Consider the following 14,970-nt stretch of genomic DNA (forward strand, 5'->3'; position numbering starts at 1 on the left):
TCACTTTGGATAAAAGCATCAGCAAGTTGGATAAATTTAAATGTTACATTTTACAAAAAAAGTTTAAAAAACACATTTAAAAGTTTTGACTTGGCAGAACTAGCATGGTATTTATTTTACACTCACCCTGTGAGGTCTCATTGTCTGGATGCGCAGAAGTCTTTCTCTGCAAAACGATTTGAGGCTCCACTCTGAGAGAAGAACTCTGGCAGCCGTACAGCACCATGATGATGTCTTTGGAGTCTCGAGCACAACAAACTAATTCAATTTATACGTCCATTAATTCAACACAATACCATTCTTCCATTTACACTTCCTGCAAAGCATTGACTAAATGGGTTGCGCAAATGGGTGTGTGTGTGTGTGTGTGTGTGTGTGCGTGTGTGCGTGTGTGTGTTTGTGAAACTAGACCAAAGGAAATCGCCTATCAGCTCTAGTAGTGTGTTGTGCTTTGACTTGGCCACAGCTATTTCGATTTGTGTGACTCTTAATGCATTTTCCTTTCCTCTGGCCTTTTGTTGTGTCAGTTATCGAGACTGGACACTGATGACCATATTTATGGATGCCTAAATTAGGAGTCACGTATGCTGCGTTCATTTCCACTGGTGTGTGCAGGTTTACAGACACGGGGCATAGTAATGCAGAGTGGGAAAACAGACAAAGATGCACCAATTAATTTGATTCGATAGATTGGAATGCATTTACAGGTATACATTTTATCTACACATGAACCCTTTGTTGTGCCTTTTGTGGATTCTCACCCCCCCATTGCTTCGCAGACTGTGCTGTCGGGAGTTCTATGCTTCTCCAAAGAGAAACTCATGTCGCATTGCATTCAACTAGACTTAGACATATTTGTCACTGTCTTAATGCCTGAGTGCCAGTTGCTCCTCAAATGGGCTGGCACAGTCGGGGTCCAGACAGTTTGCTGCTGTTCACCAGACAGGTGATTTTATCAGTGAATCTTCAGAGCTGACGATGTACCGGCTCCTCTAGGCCTTATGTTACCTTACAGTGAACAAAGCTATTTTGTCAGAACTAAGGTTATCCATATTTAATTTAACACTGGATAAAACAAGGACGTGCTGAGAGAATGCTTTTATTTCAGGTATACAAGTACACTCAGGACTTCCTCACTGAACACTAGCTCTAACCATAATCTCAATGTTTACACACACTCCGAAGAAAATAAATATCCAGAAATGTTTATATACTTTGTTGACTGGAGAACCTTCACGGCACAAAAGAAGTGATAATGACCTTGAAATAATCCGCTAGCTCATGTGAGGAGAAAAGGGCATTTTCCTTTTTCTTCTTTCATGATTGGTTTCATTCACACACACAAATGAGGATCACCCCCTCCATACGCCCTCCACACTAAAAGAAAAATGTATCGAGTACCCCACAGCGGAGTGTTCGGAGGAGTCTGCATTACTTACAAGACCAGCGGGCAACAGGCTTTATAATCATGGCGGTGATCATAATTCTCTCAGCACTGATTATGTGCTGCTTCCTGCCGTAGCAATGTCAAATGTCAGAACAATATTTCTAGTGTCAGTGACCCATGACTGACTCAGTTATGCATCTCGCCGTGCCATTCAGGTCTGAAATAGGATGAAAACGCATCTCAGCCTGCCTGTACCACTTCACAGGGCTCATTACTGAAACGGGAGTCACAGACCGAATACCACCTCCGCTTCTTGCAAATGTAGAACATACAGTTTATTGTCCTACATGTGTATCATGTAAGATTACCATTCTTAAAGGCACCCTCAACAGTTTTTTTTTTTTTACCTTAACAAAACGTTTCCAAAATCATTTTGATTGCACATAACCTCGTAATATGACGAAAGGCACTTCTGCCATTGTCTGACCGCCCCTCTATAGGCGATTACCGACCCAGCAACTTGATGCTACATGAATTCTGAAATATTTTCCTACAGACTACTGTCGGTGCATTCCCTCTATATTATATCGGAGTTATGTTCTTACTTTGTTGCAAAAGCCGCATATTTAGTTTGTTTATTATTGGGCTTCTCAACTATAGTGGGACCCCGAGAGCAAATCTTGCTTAGTGCTGCTTTAATGAACACTATGCTGTGGTCTTTACAGAAGTGTTTAACTGTAGAGTGTAGCGTATCTTAGGCTCGATAGCTTTAAAAAAAAAAAATGAAAATCTTTACAAAGTGTATGCAAAGAATTACACCCTAGAGAGGATCATTTGTGTATACAAAGAGTGCATAAGTGTATACCACAGACCTCCAATACCCTCTGCATCCCTTCTCTAAACAGGCCAACAGGAACAGACCAATACTGGTCTGGCCAAAGACACTGTTATGCATAGAAATACCTAGCTCATTGATAAAATGAAAGAGTGTGAAAACCACTTGTGTGTGTGATAGTTCAATACGTTCAGATGGTAACTATTGTAAAGGATCATTTTATTCTACTTGCTGGATGTTACATGTAAATACACTCCTAATGCACCTACATACCAAACAAATCAATAATGTGAAAGCAGTCATCGATTTTGTATTATTTTATTATTATTGTTGTGCTATTGCATTACGAACGTATGTGTAATTCTTCATGATGATCATCAATCCATCACAGTTTGCACTTTTTTTTCTCTGGCAGTAATTTATTCAGTTCATTAGTCAGCTATTCCGGTAAAATTGACCTCCACACACCTTCACCGACCAATACAGTAAGAGCCAAGGATTCTGGAGAGCAGTGTTTTGAAATAATGCATATATTATCTTTCTTGTAGGCATTTCTGGATCAGGTCAACATGACCATGAGTGTCTAATCAGCCCACAGTTTGGAAAGAGTGCCAGTTCGTGCTGACACTCACCGAGGAGTTCTGTGGGAAACCCTGATCCACTTTAGCATCACTGTGACCTAGTTGAGAATAACGGTGTGTGTGTGTGTGTGTGTGTGTGTGTGTGTGTGTGTGTGTGTGTGTGTGTGTGTGTGTCAGTGTGTATGTGTGTGTGTGTGTGTGTGGTGTGTGTGTTTGTAATGTGCGTGTGTGTGTGTCAGTGTGTATGTGTGTGTGTGTGTGTGTGTGTGTGTGTGTGTGTGTGTGTGTGTGTGTGTGTGTGTGTGTGTGTGTGTGTTTGTAATGTGTGTGTTTGTAATGTGTGTGTGTGTTTGTAATGTGTGGATACAGGAAAGACAGCGGCAGCCCATTTCATCCTATTGCTCAGTGTATCAGACATGGCACAAAAATGACTAAGAGCGGCCTGGTGTTAAAGTGCTTTTGCATCTGGGTGTGCACGAGAGAGAGTGGGATAGAGAGAGAGAGAGTGAGAGAGAGAGACAGAGGGAGAGAGAGACAGAGAGAGACAGAGAGAGAGAGAGAGAGAGAGAGAGAGAGAGAGAGAGTGTGTGTGTTTAAAACAACAGCCAAAAAGGGTGCATAATAGCGAGCTATGGGGGCTTGTTTTCCAAGAGCCTCATTCACAGGACAAAGAAAGAAAGAGAGAAAGAAAGAAAGAGAGAAAGAGAGAAAGAAAGGACTGGGGTGATAAAAAGGAGAAGTGTAACGAGCTAAAGAGCTCTCTTCAGATAGAGAGCACACACTAATGGAGCTTTTGTGGTTTCCGATGACCGAGACCAGGGTTTTAAAGTGTAGGCAGAGGGGAAAGACAGTGGCCATGATAGTGCAGCTCAACACAACATACTTTTAAAAATCCTTTTCATTAGTCTGTGTTTTTAGCTATCATGGATTTCATTGTGTGTATATATGTGTGTGTGTGTGTGTGTGTGTGTGTGTGTGTGTGTGTGTGTGTGTGTGTGTGTGTGTGTGTTAATGTTAATGTAACATGCATGCCGGGTCATGTCATGTCAGCTAACAAAGGTATCAGACCATTTTGGCACTATACTACCCCTGGATTTCAATTACTGTAAAACCCGTTTTGTCAAACATTTAGTACAATTGGGTCTCAGTCAGACATAGGGCTACTCATTTTTTGAAGATAGATAGATAGATAGATAGATTTATTGATTCCTAGGGAAAATTCAAGGTCTCAGTAGCATACAGACAACACACACACATTCACTAACAGCAGAAAAAGTAATTATACTTTAAAAAGTAATTATACTTTAATTATAAAAGTATATAATATAAAAAACACAACTAAGCAATAAGGACAGTAGAAGATAAAGAATATACTAAATATACTAAAATACAAATAATACTAAATAACACTTCAACTAACAAATAAATTCTAAAAACAGTATCCACATAGTGGGTGATAAATCAGTCAAGAGGCGCTTGCAATGACTGAGGCAGGGACTAAGCCTGTGATACTCTGTGCATAGTAAGGTAAGGTAAGGTGATCTGTGTAAGTGAGTGTCATGGTGATGGTGCAAATGAGTAAGTCCAACAGTGCAACAGTGCAAGAATAAAGTCTATATATCTATATATATATATATATATATATATATATATATATATATATATATATATATATATTAACTAAAAAGGTATAAGTGTGGCCACAGTTCGGCTGTGGCATGGAGGGAGGGATTATGCATATGTGCTAATATTGTACGTAAACAGTGAGGCAGAAAGACAGTGGTAAAAAGAGGCTAGTGGACAGACAGTATCCAAACATGGAGGTGGTGAAGAGGCAGACAGACTATGCGGAGAAGTCTATCTCTCCTCTTCCCTTAAGTGAAGCATTGAACAATTCAATGGCCTTGGGGACAAATGACTTTCTCAGTCTGTCTGTTGTGCAAGGCAGTGAGCGAAGTCTCCAGCTGATCAGGGTCTTCTGCTTAACAATAGTGCTGTGGAGTGGATGACACTCATTGTCCAAGATGTTGATCAGTTTGTTCAGGGTCCTTTTGTCAGATATTGAAGTGATGCACTCCAGTTCTGCTCCCACTACAGAGCCAGCTTTCCTTACCAGCCTGTCAATTCGCCCCACATCCTTCTTCCTTGTGCTTCCACCCCAGCATACTACTGCATAGAAGAGGACGCTGGCAACAACAGACTGGTAGAACATCCTGAGGAGCTTGCTGCACACATTTAAGGACCGCAGCCTCCTCAGGAAGTACAGCCTGCTCTGCCCTTTCTTGTAGACTGCGTCAGTGTTGGCTGACCAGTCCAGTTTGTTGTCCAGGTGGAGACCCAGATACTTGTAGATGACTGTTTGTATACAAGTTCTATACGTCAATCTATAGTTTTGTCTGTGTATTGTCCATGCATAGTGATCCTGCGTGCATCATTGTTGACCATGTCTGAGTAAGTGTGTGTGTGAGAGTGTGTGTGTGTGTGTCTGTGTGTGTGTTTCTGAACCACTGACAACCTGCTGTCCTTGGCTGCTGGACCTCCACTAGATCTGGGTCACCCTGTTCAGCAAGCAACCCCCCCCCACACACACACACACACACACCACCACCACCCCCAGTCCCAGTCACAAAGACACACAGTGAGGCTGAACTGATGAGCAGCATGTCAGGAGCTAACTGCCTCATCTACAGTCACAGCCAGAGATAGTGATGTTTTCCACTGCGGTCCCCATACAGATGGAAGACTTGCTAGGCATGTGGATGAGTCTGACATTAAACGGCATTTGGATAAGCATGCAGTAAGGTGTGTGTGTGTGTGTGATTGATTGTGTGTGTGTGTGTGTGTGTGTGCGTGTACATGTGCATGTCTGTGTGGGTATGTGGATGTGCAGGAATTTGCACTCCGAATGCATTATGTATAGAGGTGTACTTTTGTGTCCAGGGTGTTTAGTGCATGCATGTGTTTGTGTGTGTGGCTGAGTAGGTGTGTGGGTGTGTATGTGTGTATGTGTGTATGTATGTATATGTGTGTATGTATATAATAATAATAATAATATAATAAGCTTTATTTGTATAACACCTTTCATACACAGAATGCAGCTCAAAGTGCTTTACATTAGGAGCACTTGACACAATAATTGATAAAAAGAAAAAGAAGAAAAAATAATAATGCAAACAAACAAAACAATAAATAAAACATCAGATATTTTGAATTAAGTATGAGAATTCACAGGATGGTAAGGAGATATATACAACAACACATATAATATAACTAGTGCAGTAAAAATAGGAAGACCGTGTAAATAGCAGCAGTAGCTCTCATATACAGGCATGTTTTCAGGTCTTTTTAAAAGATATTTACTGAACTTGCCTGTTCCATAGCTTCGGTGCATAATGGATAAAAGCAGCTTCTCCACTTTGCTTGTGGAGCACTTTGGGCACAATTAAAAGATTAGCATTGGAAGATCTAAGGTTCCTTTGTGGTTGATAAGATATTAAAAGCTCAGAGATATACATGTATGAAGGTGCTATGCCATTCAGAGCTTTGTAAATAATTAACAGAACCTTAAAATTAATTCAATAGGAAACTGGGAGCCAGTGCAGTTCATCTTACACAGGGGTGATCTTCTATATTTCTTTGTGTACAGGTATGTGTGTGTGTGTGTGTATGTACTGTATATCTGTGTGTGTGTGTATGTATATGTCTCTGTATGGGTGTATGTATGTGTATGTGTGTACAGTATGTATACGTCTGTGTGTGTGTGTGTGTGTGTGTGTGTGTGTGTGTGTGTACAGTATGTACAGTATGTGTGTGTATGTGTGTGTGTGTGTGTGTGTGTGTGTGTGTGTGTATGTATATGTGTGTGTGTGTGTGTGTGTGTGTGTGTGTGTGTGTGTGTGTATATGTGTGTATGTGTGTATGTGTGTGTGTGTGTGTGTGTGTGTGTGTGTGTGTGTGTGTGTGTGTGTGTGTGTGTGTGTGTGTTTTGTGTGTGTGACAGAGAGAGGGGTGGCAGAGGTTGTGACTGTCAGCACAAAGAAACGCAAACAAATTATTTGACACCACAGTAACACACAGTAGTTCAGGCACATGTACAATCACAAAAACACAAGTATTCAAACACACACACACACACACACACACACACACACACTCACACACACACACACTAACACACACACACACACACACACACACACACACACACACACACACACACACACACAGGGTCGCACTGATGGAGGAGTTGTGGGTGCAGTATTAGAGCCTCCGGGACTTTTTCCAGACAGCCTGTGACAGAACAACACCGGAGTGAGTCATAGAGTGGGTGAGGTGTTATTTTACACACACACACACACACACACTCACACACACACACACACACACACACACACACACACACACAGTATACAGTACACACACACACACACACACACACTCTCTCACACACTCTCTCTCTCTCTTTCTCTCTCTGTCACACACTATACATTGGCTCACAGCCTTACACACTTCAGGAGATAAAGCACAGCACAAGCCAGGAAAGCCATGAAAGCAGTAAACGCCGTCTTTAAGTGCACACACACAGACACACACACACAAACACACACACACACACACACACGCACACACACACACACAGACACAGACACCCACAGGAATAATGACGTTCACACACACGCAGTGAAGTGCTATATAGTAACGTTAGCACATACGCATCAACACCTACACATTACAGCTTCTATTGGCTGGTACACCCCAGATATAAGGCTTTCCTGATTTTGTGTCAGTGTGTGTGTGTGAGTGTGAGTGTGTGACTGTGTGTGTGTGTGTGTGTGTGTGTGTGTGTGTGTGTGTGTGTGTGTGTGTGTGTGTGTGTGTGTGTGTGTGTGTGTGTGTGTGTGTGTGTGTGTGTGTGTGTGTGTGTGTGTGTGTGTGTGTGTGTGTGTGTGTGTGTGTGTGTGTGTGTGTGTGTGTGTGTGTGCGTGAGTTGTCTCTCTGTATGTGTTCATCATCTACTAGATTGTGGGCCATCCTCTGTAACTACTAAGGTCAAGATCAGTCACTTTTTACTTTGCTGTATGTGTGTGTGTGTGTGTGTGTGTGTGTGTGTGTGTGTGTGTGTGTGTGTGTGTGTGTGTGTGTGTGACTTCAGGAGGATGACTCAGCTAAACCACCTTGCTTAAAATATGCCACACATATGCCTGCCAACAAATCCATGGTGCCACAATCACACACACATGCACACACACACACACACACATATGCACACACACACACACACACATATGCACACACATATGCACACACATAACACAACAAAATTATCATTCACTCCTGTACATATTTAGTTATTTAAAGGAGAACTGTTTTCAACATAGGGCCTTTTTTGAGGTCACCAAGTCCTGCTGGTTGGGAAAAAATAAGAATCGGTGCTACATAGCCTGAGTTATCCTGCTATTAGTTAGCACATGATGGCAGATTTTAGACTGTGTTTCTGCCTCTTAATAGACTCCAAATGCTATTACAAGAGCTGTGCAACATGAACAGGATCCTTACGAGACATCACAATGCATCACAAAACTCAGTCATTGTGAAGAAATATTATAAATTCCCTTTAATGAATGAGAGAGAGAGAGAGAGAGAGAGAGAGAGAGATTGGAAATTAGACTGAAACGCTGGGAACTGGGTTTGCACATTGGGATTCTACATGCCTGTAGAAAAACTGAGGCCCACAGAGTTAGAAGCTAAATGCTCCCTACACATTCCGACAGACTCTCTCCCACACCTAGGACTGCACACATCACACAGAGTTGATGGAGCCTTGACTGTGCCAAACACAAAAGAAAGAGGTCAGACAGATATGAAAACAATCCGTTTGGGAGCAGAGATTTGTGGGGCTGCATCGCTAAACAATGTTTCAGCAGCCAGCTTTGGCACAGTAGCTGCAATGCCACACACAAGTTGAGCGAGTCAAATGAAAAAAAAAAAAAAACATCTAAAACAAACAAAATACTAACCTGTGGAGATGAAGCAACAGGCTTGTGATCCTTCATCCAAAACACCTCAGTTACCAAAAAAGCATGAGCTTATCTCTCCACCACCCCCCTCTCTCTCGATCTCCCTTTAGTCTCTCCACCCCCCCTTCCACACCACAACCCCCCCCCCCCTCTCTCTCGATCTCCCTTTAGTCTCTTCACCACACCTCCCCCCTTCCACACCACACAACCCCCCCTCTCGATCTCCCTTTAGTCTCTTCAATGCTCCCCCCCTCCTTTGCCTTCTTACCCTTTGAATAAAACTAATAACAGCCATTTAGCCCTCTATTCCAATCTCACTTGCCCTCACTTGAGTAAACATTCAGATGAGCTGACAGACGCGTGCCGTGCACTACACACACACACACACACACACACACACATGCATTCATACAGGGAAAAATGGGGTGGGGGATTTGATAACTATTTTTCTGCCTAAGAAGAAGAACTCGCCAGAATCCTAAGCAGAGACTATTTCATTCTGACCAAGCTGTCTGCAAAAATGCAAAACTAATGGAGGAGATATGAGCCTGAGAACCCTTTATGGAGACCAGAACATCACATTTAGTCATGTTTATACGGCTCAACACAGTTTGGGTTCAAGTGACATGATTTCTAACTGACATGTAATCTGTTTAAAACATGATTTGGCCACAGCTTAAAGGGGATATCCGGCAATTTTTCATAGATTTCTGTTTCTCAAGGTCATCAAGTACTGTTCGAGAGCCCCCATGTTCATGCCCCCAGAGGGTAGCGTTGTAGCTGCCTGGCTACCTTAGCTGCTGGCTGCAGCAACTTGAGGCGAACTAGGTAAAACCGGTTATTTTCGGGGGATTTTCCGTACTGACAGTACTCGTGACCTTGAGAAATAGAGATCTATGTGAAAAATTGCTGGATTTCCTCTTTAAAGGCAGCCAGGAAACAGAAATCAAAAAGGTCCCCCCTAAAGGTGCATTTGAGCAATACATTCCTATGCCTTTTTACCTGAAATTGTCTGATCATGCCATAGCATTTAATCGCATAAGATGTGTCATGCTATCATTGGTTTGACAGGCCTAGCTAGTGTTCAGGAATCTGAAGGTTTTCTACATAGTCTATCGCTATGGTGTAAAACACAGATAAACCAGGCACACATGTAAGAGATTCCAGCCTCTTTGAGGTCTTGAGCACTGGCCTATCATTAGAACAGAAGACAGATCAGCAACCCCCTCCCTCACACACACACACACACACACACAAACACACACACATACACACTATCATTCCGGCCCTTCCAGCGCCTTTCCTCCTCCTCCCGAGCCTCTGAATGGCTTGTGCCTGTTCCGCCGTTGCCAGTAGCGACAGCCTCCACAGGTCCCACGTGGTTGCCAGGGCTCATTAAGACGAGGCCGCGTGGGTTTCCCCGGCGACAGCGCTCTCTACCAGACGCAATTAGAGCGCCTTCTCTTTCTCTCCATCCCTCCCTCCTACTGTGTCCCCCTCTTTTTCCCTTTCCTCATCTCTCTGCTTGCACTTGCTTTCTTCTTCTCAGTCTCTCTCTTCCCCCCTTTTTTCCACCATTTCTGTGTTCTGTGTGTTTTCTGTCTCTGTGTGTGTGTGTGTGTTTTGTGTGTGGACATGTCAAATGGTGTTATGTGTGCTAAGTACAGGCATGCTGGGCTGCAGAAATCTTTTCATTCCTCTCTCTCTCCCTCTCTCTCTCTCTCTCCTCTCTCTCTTGTACTTTGTCTCTGTATCACAGATAAATTCTTCTCATTTCCTTCTCTCTTGTCCTCCTAAAAGAGTTATCTCTCTTATTTTATCTTTCTTCATCCTTTCTTTGTGTCTCCCTCTTTTCTTTCTCTCCCTCTTTTCTCTGTGTCAGTCCATACCTCAGACTTCTTTGAGTGCTCTCATGTTGCCATGGTTTTAGCTCTAGTGCCCATGGAGATATTTTTTTATACCTGCAGTACGTCGTGTTGATTTGCCTGACTTGCACCTCACTGATGGCACTCCGACACTCTGGAATGCAAAGTATCTGTCATCATTCTCTGTACTCCTTTCTTACACGTAGCCACCTCAAAAGACACTCACATTTATGACCTGCTGCAGATATTTTCAACTACAGTATATGCTATATGAAAATTGGTTAGTGCTATATGAGCATTGGCCAACCTTCTGGTTGGTTCCATCAAATATTTAAAATATCAAATTCATCTATATTGTATATTGTATACACAACCATACTCTACAACCATACCATATGCTTCTTTGCACTTCTGGTTGAATGTCAACTGCATTTAATTGGCTCTGTATCTGTACTCTGCTAAATGACAATAAAGTTGAATCTAAAATCTAAATCTAAATCTAAAAATACATACTGTAGTCTGTCCGAAATGGAAGGCAGCTGCCTGCTGCCTTCAGCTGTCTAACGAGTCACTTGCCTTAGCAGGCATCAAGGTACCACTTACGAATTTTGTTTTGGACAGCCTAGCAAGAGAGCAACATAGAACTCCGTTGCCAGGATTCCAGATAGCAGAATAACGTAATGTTGCAGCAACAGCTGCTCACAATTTTGGACACCGAAGGCAGCATGAAGGAAACATTTACGCTGCCTTAAAAATTTGGCAAAACGAATGTATCTTAGAAGGCAGCATTTCATATAAATATTTTTGATTCGGACATGCCTTGATGCCTCGCTGCCACCGAATGCTAGAAGCAAGACATTTTGGACACAGCCATATTATATAATCTGTCAGACACAAGGACATTTTTTGCCAATTTGTTTGCCAGTCTAGTATAATGCATTGGGTATACAGTAAGTGTGATGCACTTGGTGTTCGGGTGTACTGAATCACTTGAGGAACACAACAAGGTGCTTTATAGCATGAACTTGTTTTTATTTGTGTTTACCCGGTTGCTCCAAAGCCCCATAAGTAACTGAGGCTTCAGCTGACATTTATGGAGGTCAAAGAGACGGCTCTTACGGATACATCAAGGGTCTGCTGAAAGGCTTTTTGCTTACATTACATTACTGTTGTCAGAGGTTTGATGACTGTAGGCATGTATAAATATATTGTATCATCAGTGGTCTTTGTGTGCTTGAGGCAACCTGTGTAACGATAACCCCCAGCGATTAGTGATGAAAGTGATAGTTGTTTGAATTTGTGTGTAATTCTAAGTGTATACATATGGGTTCTCCTATATGTATGTGTGCCCCTGGACAGTTTCCGGTTGAAATGTTGAAAACCAACGCAGATACTTTGAAATGAAAATGAATCGGACTTCAGCATATGCTCTACAAAATATCGACCTTAAAACTTTCAATTTTTTGTTTGTCCCCAAGTTACTATTAGCTCAATGTTGTTAACTGTGGCACTAGAAATGCCTCAACACACCTGTTTGTTTATGCAATTGAAAGGGTCTATATGTTCTGCCAGAGACATGCTCTACTTGGCTTTACTAGTATTCTAACTCTGTAACTAAACTTGCAGTAAATGCAGCAAATGACTTGGTATATTAGGTCATTCATGGATCCTCACATGACATTAAGCTGTCTCCTGCCAATGTTCTCTGCGGCTCTGTGTGCTGTTAGCCACTTCTGTGCGCTTGGCCTGCACATAAAGCTCTTTCGGATCTTTGTTCCTAAGAATATGTGGTAAGCTCTCGTCCGAAATAATTCAGATAACAGCTTAGCGAGGAAGACCTGTAAGTTCACTATATTATCTCTTCACTCATAAGCTCACACACCTGATGTAACAACTTATTTGGCTTTCACTCAAGAGTGTCTCTCCAGAACTGTTGTAGTTCTTTGCTTTCTTCCTTCTTGCTTTCTATTGTTGAAATACAACAGCAGTACTGACAACTTTGAGTATTTTTGTAACATAGCCATTACTAATATCCCTTTCCTCCTTGTGTCTCCCAGTGTGTTGATAAATAAGCGCTGTCTGGGTTCTAACTCAAACACCCACATCCATATGCACACACAGAGAGACAGATACGCACAAAGGCTCACCCACACACACACACTCATGCAGGTGCAGGCGCATTTACAGATTTTTGCACTTGGGCACGTAACTGCCTTTTCAGAGTGAAGAAAAATTAAGGGTGTCTCACCAGTCTCCACCGAAAGATAAGCACTCATTGCTCTTTAAGTTCTCAAACTTTTTCTGCCATTCCCCACTTTAAAGGTGGTGGTGGTGGTGGGGGTTTAAGCCTCACTTGTCTGCCATTGCCTCAACAAAATGGTAACAATGTTAAGACATTATATTTGCATGAAAGAAAGGCATTAATAAAGGTAGGCCCAAAAAGACATATTTCCCAAGTTTGTTGCGCCCCACCTGTCATGTCTCTGTTCCCCACACTTTAAGGACTGCTCCTTTAAACCCAACACTGGGACTAGCTCCAGACCAAGGAGGAATAGTTTCACAGATCAAGATAAAAATGTGTTGGCAGTGGAACTCATCTGAGGTTTGGGACCCACGCAGGGCCTCACTGGTCTCAGATCAACCCCAGAGGGGTGTACAGGTCCGGGCCTGCCAGGACAGCACAGAACAGAAGCCCTGCTCTGTGAGTGGATGGACGCTCTGTCACAATCATTCAGAGAGCGGAACTGTGGAGAGGAGAGTGGTTATGTCAGCTTCTGTCTCATGGTCATAGACAACATGACTAGCTGACTCAGAGGCAGGAAGCATTCAGAACAGAGACACTAGACTGGGCAGGAAGATGTCGACAAAGAAGAGGACGTGACCAGACACTCAGGGCTCTGACACGAAGCACACACACACGCACACACACACTGTATGAAGTTGCTTTTGTGGTCAGGCCCAACCTAAATAGTCCTGTGTCTCTATCACTTATTATTTGGCCCAGTGCCCAGCATCCGTGTACTTGCATTAGCATCCAAGATGGTGAAAATGAAGGCGGGTAAATGAGAGTGTGCTACCTAGCGAAGCATGAAGGACCTTATTTGGATTGCACCTGGAGTAATCGGTCACGTTCGATGGAGACCAGAGAGGGAGTTTCTCTCCTTTGCAGTAGTAGAGTAGCAGGTCAATGTTCACTCTTACACAAATGTGTAGCCTATGGCGTACAGTATATAATGGATATTTACAGACACACTTATACACATACGTACGGCAGACATACATACACAAAGACATACATAACTGCACACAATTAGAACAAGGCATACTCATGCTCACATTCACACACACGCACACACACACACACACACATACACAAACACATGCACACACACACAGACACACACACAAAAAAACGCACACACATACACACACACAGTATGTAGTCTGCAGGGACAGCAGCCGCATTGAGGCCAGGCTCGTTGCAGTGGTGGAGAGATGAATGGATCCTGACATCAGAGCTGTCTGTGACGGATCGCTGATCAGACTAGGTCTGCTGGGAGCAGAGCAAGAAAAAGGAAGTGAGGGGTGAGACAGAGAGAAGGAGAGAGAAAGGGAGCTAAAGCTAGAGAGGGATGGAGAGAGAAAGAGAGCTAAAGGGATGGAGAGAGAAAGGGAGCTAAAGGGAGAGAGGGAAGAAGGGAAGGAGGCAAGGAGGGAGGGTACAAGCAAGACTGGGAGGGCTGAGAATGTGGCTGTGTCTAGAGACTTTAATTATTTTTCTGTGTGCAATCCCCTTCCTTAGTGTGTGTGTGTGTGTGTGTGTGTGTGTGTGTGTGTGTGTGTGTGTGTGTGTGTTTGTGTGTGTGTGTGTATGTGAGAGTGTATGTATGTTTGTGTGTGAGTGAGTATGTATAATTGCTTGTGTTATGCTTGTGTTTCTCTGACTTTTTCATAGCCCAGACTATAATCCACATTTCCAATTGTGAAATCATTATCTTATTATGTAGAAAGTAGGCTTAGTAGTACTGCACACTTTTGCTTTTGCTCAAGCTCACACAAAAGGCTTATCCGTACTAAATGGCCTTACAAACCTGTAACTGTGAAATTGTAGTGTCTATTTCAGAGGGTCCAAACATACACTGGGCAGAGACTGAATGTTATAGCTACTGTGATGGAATTCACACAGAAGGTGAAAAGAACGGTGGCCTCCTCCACAGTGGCGAGCTGTCCCGGGAGTAATGTAGAACTGCTCGGGGCAGGCACCTATAGTGCTTCCTCCAGGTCC

At 42.9% G+C, this 14,970-nt stretch overlaps 1 protein-coding gene across 1 annotated transcript in view; it reads left to right on the forward strand.

The window, feature by feature from the left end:
- myt1la (myelin transcription factor 1-like, a) overlaps window positions 1-14,970 on the forward strand; it is a 63,332-nt gene that overhangs the window by 1,995 nt on the left and 46,367 nt on the right.

Source organism: Alosa alosa, chromosome 8, assembly GCF_017589495.1.
Source record: "Alosa alosa isolate M-15738 ecotype Scorff River chromosome 8, AALO_Geno_1.1, whole genome shotgun sequence".
In the NCBI taxonomy this organism is placed as follows: domain Eukaryota; kingdom Metazoa; phylum Chordata; class Actinopteri; order Clupeiformes; family Clupeidae; genus Alosa; species Alosa alosa.